Source organism: Rhopalosiphum maidis, chromosome 3 (assembly GCF_003676215.2).
Source record: "Rhopalosiphum maidis isolate BTI-1 chromosome 3, ASM367621v3, whole genome shotgun sequence".
In the NCBI taxonomy this organism is placed as follows: domain Eukaryota; kingdom Metazoa; phylum Arthropoda; class Insecta; order Hemiptera; family Aphididae; genus Rhopalosiphum; species Rhopalosiphum maidis.
In genome coordinates, this window is record NC_040879.1 from 56,448,099 (window position 1) to 56,460,420 (window position 12,322).

Sequence of the window (12,322 nt, forward strand, 5' to 3'; positions counted from 1 at the left end):
AAATTAATCAATACTTTTTTCTCTCTACCACCACCATATTTATCTGTTCTAATAAAATAGTACTCTGTCCAATTCGTAGGGTCCGCATTACACCACTGCTCAAAGCCTCAAAATGCTTAAAGGTGGCCCTGATTGAATGCCATGATAAACAGTGTAAAATTTAAAGGTCTCAGGGCCCCAAGGCAGCTACTAAAGAAGAGATCTTTAAAAAATATATTAGTAAACATAGCTTTTAATAATCATTACTATATAGCGTAACATAAGTACATAACATTAATTTCTAAGTTACTATACCTAAAGGTATATCTTATAATAATATTCTTATAAACCTATTTCTATCTAAGCCTTAAAAAATAAATAAATAATATGCTGTACACAAAATATTTCTTCATGTTGATTCATTTTATGTGACATTTTTTTTTCGGTACATGACCGACCGCCTGGGCTCCGGTTAGGTATAAGGGCTCCTAATGCGGCTGTCTAGGCTGTCTAGTTTGTCTAAGCAGAAGTTCGGAACTGATAATAAGTAATTCACTAACTAAAATAGAATAGACTGAATTGACTAAACTAAATTATTTTCCAAAACTATTCGATTAAATAATATTAGTTTGACCATACGCGATTAGTTACTAAAAAACCTACTCTTCACTTTTCAGTCTACATTGTGTAGTCAGTATACTATCATAGTCTAGGATTAATAAAGACGTATAATAGTTGCTAGGTCGTATTGGTTTTATCGATTGTCTATATATATATATATATATATATGTTTAATATACACATATAATACGTCATATATAATTGCGGTCCATAATTAAATTGCGTGTTGCAAGTGTTGTTGCCTGCGTTCGCCATTCAGCCAATAACGTCGTCAAGGATGCGAAGTTTATTAGGTGGCTGGTAACGGATGGACAATATAAATATTGTGACGTACTGCCGTAGGTATGCATCGCGAGACATACGATGAAATATCGACTTCGCAATATTCGGTGATTAGATGGTAGTTCGAAATTAATTAATGTTTCTCATATGATATGTAAAATAATATTATATTATAATGTCGTAGGTACTCAAACTATATAATAACACAGTAGTGCGTATTACCTGTACGTTGTCTGCTGGCGTTGGTATCGTTCACGCGAGACGACAACAGAAATATCATAGCCGGGTTTCCGTCGCACAGGACGTATATCCGTGCGCTTCGCCAATCGGCAATCTCCAAAAGGGATTATTATAATGTTGTTGTGTCATTAATAATTTATTATTTACCATATGCGTGCGTGTACAGTTACGCTGCGCCGCTGCACACGTATACGAAAGCGCACGCTTTACCGAGAGATTATAATATATCATACTATTATTATATGGATACTTATGGATGGGCGACATAACATAATAACGTATTACGTTACGATTACGACGTTACGTCGGGCGAACGAGAGATTGCTGTTTTAACCACAGAATAAATTTAAGGTCTATGGTTTTATAGCGCAAAGGCGTCCCGAAATCGAATGTAAATACGAAGCAGTGTGTCAGTATAACTACTTATTCTGTTTTCGCATTACGATTACAAATTTAAAAAATCGATGTCGTTTAAGTATAGTAAAAATACAAATAATACTAGTTACCTTCTGAAAATTATTTTTTATGGTGATCAGCGCGACTAATGTTCATTGATTATAAATAGGAAGGAATATGTAATAGTTTTAATCTAATAACTTATTATTAATAAATACTTATATATAATACATATATATTATACTCATGTATTATGTATACATGAGGTCCATGATAAAGTATAATATTGTTATACAAAAATATATATAATATATATTGTCATATTACGTACTACATATATATAAAGCGCATACTGCTACTGCCATAGGGCATAATATATACATACATGTATAATAACTATAATAAATGAAAAACCTCAGAGATTGTTCTACAGTTACGTACCTATAGAAAATAATTTTAAAATGTCATTGTACAATGACAATGACATTATGTAAAATGTATAATATAAATATTATATTATAATGTAAATAATAATATATGTAATTTCAAAATTTTAAGTACCTATTAATAATATTTTTTTGATATTAAACCTAGCTGATAACTGTTTAAATATATAATTTTGCCAAACTCTGTAAGTAGGTAGGTGTATTTTAAATGTTTATAAAAAAATTGTGCATATTATTAATATTTTTATTAAATTACTAAAAGTACAACTTCTGAAAAAAAAATTGATTTAAATAAATCAATAAATAAATTTAAAAAAATAAATATAATTAATTCATAATTTATGAAACTAGAAATTACATATTTATTTACTAATAGATAAATAATGCCTATTAAATAAAAATAAAAATCTTAGATATAATATAATAATACAAAATTTTTTTTCGATGTTTTGATGGAAAATTTGTTAGTTTTGTACATAAACTTCATTATTTATGTGAATCGTATTGTTATAAATCAATAAAAAAATGTTTTTTGACCATATACGTAATCCATATACTTATAGTTTTAGCCCATTGAGATACTGGCGTAAGTAAACTGTTTTATACTTTTATTAGAAAAAAAACTATATATATATTTTTTTAATATAGTTTTTTGACGTTTAAAACGTTAAATAATACAACTTTTTTGTTGAGTATTATCTATACTTCATTAGAACTGATCGAACTATACACATTGTTCTGGCTTGTTTGAAAAAGTATACATATATATTTAAGTATAAATATAAGTATTTATATGTAATACGTATATGATATACGATGGATGACGTTCTACGGGAGACATTATCATACATAAATATTTCGCTCACGGCCGAGTGTAGTACCTATAGTTATTAGATGCTGCAGTATAGACGTGTAGACGAAAAATAGAAAAACATTTACACTCGTAAAAACGATAACCATTAACCATTGTGTATAGGCTATAATAATAATAATATGTAACCATCGCCGCGACTTCAATACTTAAACGCGCGTTTATACTATTACCCGCAGTTGTACACCGTGCACGATCGACTGTACGATTTATATACATATAAATAATTAAAATTATATAATTATTGTAATTGCCGTGCGCGCACGACTAAAACTGAATGGTTTATCAGCTGTAGTTGCACACGACTACACGAGTACACCAATCATAATAATATAAGTACTAATAAAAACGTTACACGTGTAGTTCGGGTAACCCCGCCAACTCCGCGTGTCCCGATCGACGGCGGTGATCATAACGATATGCGTATAATAAATGTATATAATATTATGAATCGCGTTGCGCCCCGGAGCTACTCGCGCGGAGATAATATCTCCTACGACAATCGTCGATAGTGCACAACAGCCGCCGGCGAGGATGCATATTATTTGCTTATAATAATTTATATAGGTAGGCAACTGTGTTAACACATATATAATACACCGTCACATCGGGAAGTGCAGCTGGTATTGATAAGTGATAAACGATAATAATATTATTGTAAGTACCTATCACCGTATCGATGTACAAAAATTATAAAAATGACTTAGCGTACACATAGGTATATTACAATGATATAATATAAAATATACATAAATAATCGGTGGTGGTAAAATATAATTATTTATAATTGAATAAATAGGATGAGCCTCCGATATAACAAACTGAAATGGGCAGAAATAAGCCGTTACGATTAATAACACTAGCGTACGATTATCATATACTTACGGATAAATTGTGGTCGAGATATCTCCGCGTTTTTTTTTTTTAATGTAGATCATTTAAATGCGATTTGAAACACCGAGATAAATCAATCAAAACGATAGTTTCGTCGTATTACACCTTAGCGTATTTATATTATGTAGTATGTACCTATATATATTGTACGGGTTTTATTAGTAGTATAATATAATATGTATGTATAAATATATAATATATAATACGTAAGTGGTAGCAGACAAATGACTTTCAACGGTTCATAATATGACGATCGCGAGTCACGACGAAATTGTAAGCTACGGCTAATATATGTAATAATTGGTAGAACATTTGATTTCGATTATAAATAAAGGCGGGAATTAACTAAGTCGTTAGTTCATTTTCTAATTAACTTAAGAACTTAACTTGTGTAATTGACGGTTGAAATAAACATATAGTTTTTATCAATTTATTTTAAAATAATTTATCAAGTTAAATTATGAAAACTAAAAATGTTTTTGGAACTTATGTTTTTCATAGTTCTATACAATACATTAATTAGGGAATACATCATTATAATACACAATTTTAATTAAAAATACCTACTATTAATATTGTAATTGCTTATAATTTCTGTTACCTATACGTTTCTTATTGATAAAATAATATTTTAATATACATAATACATATATATTATAGAACAAATATTGCTTAACCCACGAACTTATTAAAAAAAAAGTAAATTAACTTTTGTTAGACTGAATTAGTTGATATATTTTTCTAAATTAACTTTAAACTTCACCAATTAAAAACTTTTGATTTTACGATTCTGTGTTCACTTGACTTAATTTGAGTTAATATTATTTTCATAAACTTGCCCTCCTTTGCGAATAAGTATCGGTTGAATTCATACTTTGAAGTGACATAGTTAATATATATATACCTACGGGTAGAGTACGGAAATCGGGTAATGTAAACACTACCCATACGTATTGGATAAAGTAAAAATATTATTTGTTAAATGTTTATTTTGTACATTAACCGGGTATATATAATTTGTACAAAACTTATACCTTTGAGAAAATAAAGTGTTTTTATAAAATAAAATATGAAAAATTAACAAATTCCCATCATGCAATGTTAGTGTACAAAGTCAAACTACTAGAAGTAGATAGAAAAAAAAATGATCCACAGAATACACTGTTTGCAATTGTATCTATTATAGCGATAATCAATACTATATAAGTACTCGAAATAAAAATGGCACTCTTCTTCAAATATATTCAATAAATCAATTGTTTATATGTTCCGAATCCGGAATCATAGATAGATATTTTATAATTATCGACTACAAACAATTATTTGCGTGAAATACCTGATGCACAATTTCTTTCCGGTGGTCAAGGTTTCAAAAATTATCTGTGTAAAAGTAAATTTTAATCAAATAAATTTAAATGTAAATCTGGTAGGATACTTTGGGACACCAAAATCCAACCAAATTTGAACTGTTCCAATAAATAACTGTATCTGTTTAATTTTTCAAATTTTTTCATAATAGATAAAATAATAATCCAATAATATTTAATTTACTTGAGTAGTATGTATTTGTATGTTTACAGCACTTTTTAGCAGGGTGATTTTAAAAGCTAAAGCTGAAATATGCTCCTCAACGTCATTTATTTTTCCATGTAAGTGTAACATAAAATCATAATTATTTTGGAAAAAAGGTTTGTATGAGAATGTAATTTCAGAATTATTATAATTTTGTGGTACATAGAAAAAACAAATGGTGTTGAAGAGGATATTTCTGCTTTAACCTTTAAAATCTCCCTGCTAAAAAGTGCTGTGAACATACAACTAGGTACATACTATGTACATATGATAAGATAGACGGTATGTATATATTATACTGTTAATATGGATAAGGTGCATGTACTACATTATACCCAGGTAATGTATACACATATGACTATAGTACTTAGTACTATAATACTACTATACCTATTTTCTTATTCTACCCGTAACATATGTATGTATACATAACCTATATTATATATTATTATTAAATGTATATGTTTTATTCTGAGAATTGATCATTACCTCGTATGTATAGTAATACTAATTCATTATTTGTGTTTAAATTGGCCAATTGATATGAACATGTAAAAACCAATAAAAATTACTTTCAGTGTCCCGTCGATGGAATTTTATTGATTTCCTGATGAACTTTATTAATATCAATTTCAGAGTCTCGGCTTATACATTCCTTAGTGTTTCAGCCCCGTCTGTGGTAATTATTCGCAACTTATATAATCTTATTATTGAAATTATTATTTTTGTTTTACCTAAACGTGTATGATATTTTTACAACCATTATTCTTTACCGGGTACATCCCCCCCCTCGTTGTCAAATAAAATATGGTCTGTCGGGTATAGGTCGGAATTACACGACGTGTGCAGTGTTCACGGGATTAACAATATATTAATTCGTACGACGATAATATTATACTATCGTTACAATATTATTTAGAGCGAGAGAAAGGCTCAGAGCTGCGGCGGTGAATGTCCGCTGCAGTCATATTACAGTCCGAGCATGTGTATTCCGTACGTGTGCGTGTGCGAGAAAGGGAAAAAAGTGAGTCGGCGAGAGAGAGAAAAGTTTAGCGCCAACAACCGGATCGTACATACAACAGTGGTAGGTATTATTATTAAAATAGGTATACACGGCCGGCGCCGTCGAAGTCGCGTGCCACAGCGATTCCACGATTAATAATATATGATGTTTGTACAGACGGCCAGGCGGCAGTGGTTGAAGTGGGTGTCGTGCGGTGGTATATCGCTTTATAAACTAAACCTATAATACACAGTTTATTATGTATATACACATACACACACACGTGTGTGCGTGTGTGTGTGATGGGGGAGTTACGTGTTGAGAACGTTATCGCGCGCGATGTCAAGGAGATCGAGTGCTCGTGAGGCGGTGACGGTATGTGTATAATATGAGCACGGCTGTGTGTAAGTAGACACACTCGCCGAATAGTTGTCCGATATATTTTTTGTACATAGTTATATATTATATGAATAAAATGCACTATATATTAATATATAGCCATTAGCTAGCGGATTTATTCGATATGATAACGCGCGAGGTGGTTGTATTATGTACAGATAAGTGGCGCCCAAATTATGTCGCGCCGATCACTGCAGCAGGCGGACAAGACAAATTTGCACGCATAAGCACATGCGATAAATGAGATAAATGAATACGTATATATATATATAGTATTATAAATTGTGGTACAAACCGAAAATGGCATAACGCATTATAATACTATCCAAGTGTTCTGACGCGATAAAATAATATGTACTGTAGTGTTCTTGTAAATAGGTATGTTTAAAAAGTGTGATTATAAACTGTGCGTCTGTGTTAACGCTCTCTGCAGTACGTGTGCAGTAAAATTAGCGTACTTTTTGAGCCTTGAGTGGTAATCAACGTGATGCTGCAAATTTGAATATAATCAACTGGTTTAAAGTTACACATTTATATGATGTGTGTGCAAATAGAATAGATACCAAGTCCTATACACCATAAACTATAGTAACATATTATTGGCATACACATGTAGTATTGTATAGGTACGTCGACACGGTCACTTTTTGAACTAATAACTTTTTAAGAAATTCCCACGTAACCTGCAGAAGTAACATATATTTCGGTTTTAAATATCTACTGTCATATTATTATATGACGTAGTCGTAGTGTAGCCGACGACAATATGATTTACATACATGATGGTGATTCATAATGTACAATACTCATTACTCACCCCTCACCAACATCTTTTCATTTAATAATGAACTTATTCAAATTCTGATTCTAAGAATTTTTAAATCTACTTAAAGACTGGATTTTCAACTTCTTGAGATTTTTTTGTTCTGCTTAAGGTTTAAGGAGTGCCCTGTAACGATACAAAATTATGTTTATTAAACGAGAACTTCCCTTTTGTTACTATAAACTATTTAGTGTTTATATTGTTTTAAACACTTTGATATTTTAATTAATTTGAAATTCAAATAAGTAGTAGTTTAATTATTAAAGTGTTTATACTAACGATAAAATAATCCTTAAAATTAACTTTACAAAAACATAAAATATATATAATGCCAGGAACTCAGAACTTGCAATTAAACCATTTTTATAAATTACAAATTATCAAAAAAAAAAGAAATTTAAACAATATTTCGTCTTTGTAGTTTTGATTAAAAATGTTTTATAAACCATAAAAACTTTGGATTCATGATATGCAAGCGTTAAGTATGACTGTGAAAATATATACATCAATATTCTATGCCAGTTGCTTATGAAATAATAAATAGTTTAGCTTAGCTGAGTTTTGTGGCCTACGAGTGTGAAGTTATTTCCATGATTTAAACTTTAAAGTATCAAAACAATTAAAATGATGTGTGGAACTATATAGAGTAGAAAAATATAGTTTAAAATATAATCTTTAACTTTAACTTTTAAGGCAAGTTTCTATAGTGAAAAAGTTGATCTATTTAGAATCTAATATACTTTAGGGGTTAAAAAAGGATATTCTAGTATTTTTTTTAATGAGCTAAAAAAACTAACAATAACCATGGGAAAACGGAAATGTTTATGTAAAACTATATTATTATATAATAAAGTTATCGACAAAATGAAATTTTGTTTCTTTATTGTTCTTCAAAAAAAAAAAAAAATGATTTTAAAGACTTAACATTTTTCAATATTATTAAAATCAACATTTTATAAACATGATATTATTTTTTTTTAAATTAGCTACTTTTGAGTTAAATTTATTGAGAGGTATTTGAAATTTTGTTTAATCAGAAAGCTTGAAAATGAATAAAAGGATCTCATAAGTTTTATTCATATAATAGCAGGTAAAAAATTTTAAAACTGAATAGTCGCAATTTTTTATAATAGCGGTTCTGAATCTGAAATGTTGACAATATTTGTCACTGAGCTCTTTTTGTGCCTCCTGGTCTAGGATAGATTAAGATTTTTAAAACCCGTAACTATTTTTGTATGACACAATTAAGGGGTACTTTTACTTAAGCCCTTGATATATTTTCCAATGTTATTCTTAATTTGATTGATTCAGATGTAATATTTTATCATAATTTCAATTACTGCTGGTATAATCATATAGGTATTTTGAATTTTTTTTTAGTTTAATTAAAATTTTGGGCGTCACAGTTTAAAACCAGTAAAGTAATTTGTACATCCATTTTCTATAGCAAATTTCAGTTTTTAGATTTAATTTCTTATTGTAAGAATGTTTATAATAATTTATACACCACATAGGCTGTAGATATAATTGGTACCTATTTTCCAATAATAGAAAAATTGGAAACATTATGTTAGAATTATTCATGTAAAAAACAAAATTAAACATTGTTATGATTTTATTATTTTATCAGTCTTCCAATTGTATAACATACACGTTACAGGCGTTTTCTATGCGAATAAAAAGTAAAATAAATAATTTATTTCTTATATTTATAATAACTCATAATATTGTACAGTACTCTATGTTTATTTAAATAAGAATTACTTGAATCTATTCTATTTAATATTTTAATCGATTAGGTACTTTTAATTATATTAGTTAAATTTTAAGTTATATTTAAAACCATTGTCAATTATCGGAACTTCACATACTTTTTATTGTTTTTATCTGTCTAAAATTAAATTTTTAAAACCATAAGAGACATTATTCTTACCATCTCTCAGTTAAAATAAGCCTATAAACTCGTAGGATCCATAATAATAAACCTAGGTATATAGAGATTAATGAATATTGTTCTTTACCATAAAAGATTAAAAATTAGCCTAATGTTTCTTTGGTAGCTTATTTTAAATGGAAGTATTTATTTCATTTTGATTCAGATTATTCATCTAATGCCTCTACCCAGAAACAAAATTCTAGTTATAAATATAAGTATTTAATTGTTTAAAGTAGATTGTAGATGTTATTATTGCATTAATAATGTATTATATTATAGATGGTTAAGTTGATTATTTTTAAGCACCTTAGTATTGTGAGTTTTATCATAACTCATATTAAAGATCCTTTGTTTTTAATTATTTATAAATTAATAATTTAAATTGTAAATACATACATAATACACGAATGCATAATTATTTATTAGGTAGGTGTAGAAAACTAAAGACCGCGTGGATTAACTATAGTGAAACCTGATTATATTCTCATGATACTTAAGTCCTTGTATAAAATATCTCATTAAAAAAATCTTTTATTTTAAACAAATGAATTATAATACCTAAGGATCAAGTGCTGTTTATTTAACAATTTTACGCATTGAGAACAATTTATCAGATGGTTGGTGATTTTGTAGGTGGAAGTATCTTTTATACCTTAATTTTTTGAATTTTTTATGAATCATCATTGAAACTTAGCAGTGTGTTTAACTAAAGATATATATCAATTTAAATTGTAAGTTAATACTTTAGTAACCAGCAGTCAGCACGTTAGTTGAACCCTCGGGATAAAAAAATAACTGTTACTTAGTATAAGAATAACCCTAAATGTATGTTATTACAGTATAAGTAGATTATTAATAATACAGTAATTAACTTTAACTTTAGATATTATAATTAATTATAGTTAATATTACAGAGTACAGGCTTACAAACTGAATTAAAAAAAAAAAAAACATTTAAGTTAAATAAAATTCATAAATTTGCAAGTGGTCTTCTGATAATACCACTATTAATTGTTATGTCATTACGAAATTTGTTGAAAAACATGTTTTTGTATTTCATTGATTATGACCTGTATAGTTGATCAATAATTTGATTTAAAGAAAAAACCGAACTTAATAACTATTATATATTTTGTTTGAGGATTTTTTTTATGTACATATTAAATTTAAAATTAATTCTTAGTAGGTAGTATTGTATATAATATGAATTTAATCAAAAATAGGTCAAGATTACGTTAAAAACGGGTACTTATAAGTTTTAATATACTCATGCACACTATAATTTTATTCTTACATTTTTTTGAACACTACCTACAATCTTATATATTCAATAATTTGAAAAAACATTTTTTTAAATACAATATAGGTGTTTAATTTTTCAATATATGAATAGCTAATTTTTCTCTTGGATATTTTTATTTATATAAAAACGAAAAATTGTATTCACTAGGTATGTTTATTATATAAATTGAATTTGGTGGAAAGAGATTTTGTAATATTTTCCACCTAGGAAAAATTAGTTTATTTTTATAATAGCATGTCTAGCAAATAGTAATAATATAGAGTCAAATAAAATGGGAAGTTATAAAATATAAATATAATGGTTATTTAAAGAGAAAAATTATTGAAAATAATCTAAGAAAATTTTTTCATTTAGAACGTAAACTTAACGATTTGTCTGATAGGTATCTTATTATTAAATTAAAGACTGTTATTAAACATTACCAATATTTGATGTCTTTTTTCCTCGTACCTACCTAAAATGTAATTAGTAAAAATCTTAGCACATTATGCAACAGCCAAAAGTCCTATTTAGATATAACAAATAATTTTTAATACAAACACTCACAATATTATATAGTTTTGGATTTAAAAAAAAAAATGTTAAGTTTTATGTGGTCATATTATTAGGTTATTAAGGTTATTTATATATTATAGTCTTAACGTATTCCATACATACAATAATTTATAAATTTATAATGGTCATAAACTCAGTACTCATGCCTCGAAGTAAGCTACGTTGAAGTTATTATAAAAAATAATAGAAGGCTGAAAGGGTACCTACTCCACCATGTTAAATTAAACATTGGTTTTAAACGTGCGGTTTTCTAATAAGTCATCAGAAACGCTCATCGCGACCGTTCATAGGTACCTACCATAATGAATAATAATTTATCAAAAGTATGGTGTAAGGTTATTTAAGTACAAACAGTTTATGACCAAGGTAAACAAATCAAATGTAATATTTAGTATAGAACCTTATTAGGTATATAGACGTAGATATTTGTATAATATATCTATATATATTTTTAAGTACTCCAATCATATAATTTGATAAGAAGGATATTATGCTAATATAGTAATATGTATTTAAACCTATCAATTAAATTATTAGTTTATAATTATTTATCTCAGTTAACGGTCGTATATACTCATATACCAATATAATACTAGTTATATATTATTTATTCATTTTCCAAATTATTTCAGAGAACAATGTAAAGTATACTACTCTTAAGTATATTTCTCAATTTATTTCTCAAATTGAAATTTCTGTTTCATATTTATAAAAATAATAAACATAAATGAAAAATACATGCATTTTTTAATTAAAAATCTAGTTTAAAATTGTATATGGTTTCCATTTAAAATATTAAAGTGATCAGAACAAAAAGTAAAATAACAAAAGTTAAAAAGCAAAATCTAGAGTTTCTCTAAATCACAATTTATAGAGAATAAATGAAATAGGCGAAATAGGTAGTAGATATACATTGGTTAAACTAATAACATATATTTTACACAATTTATTGAGAATATCGAAGTACCGACAAGTATAAATAATAATGCTTTGGATTTTACT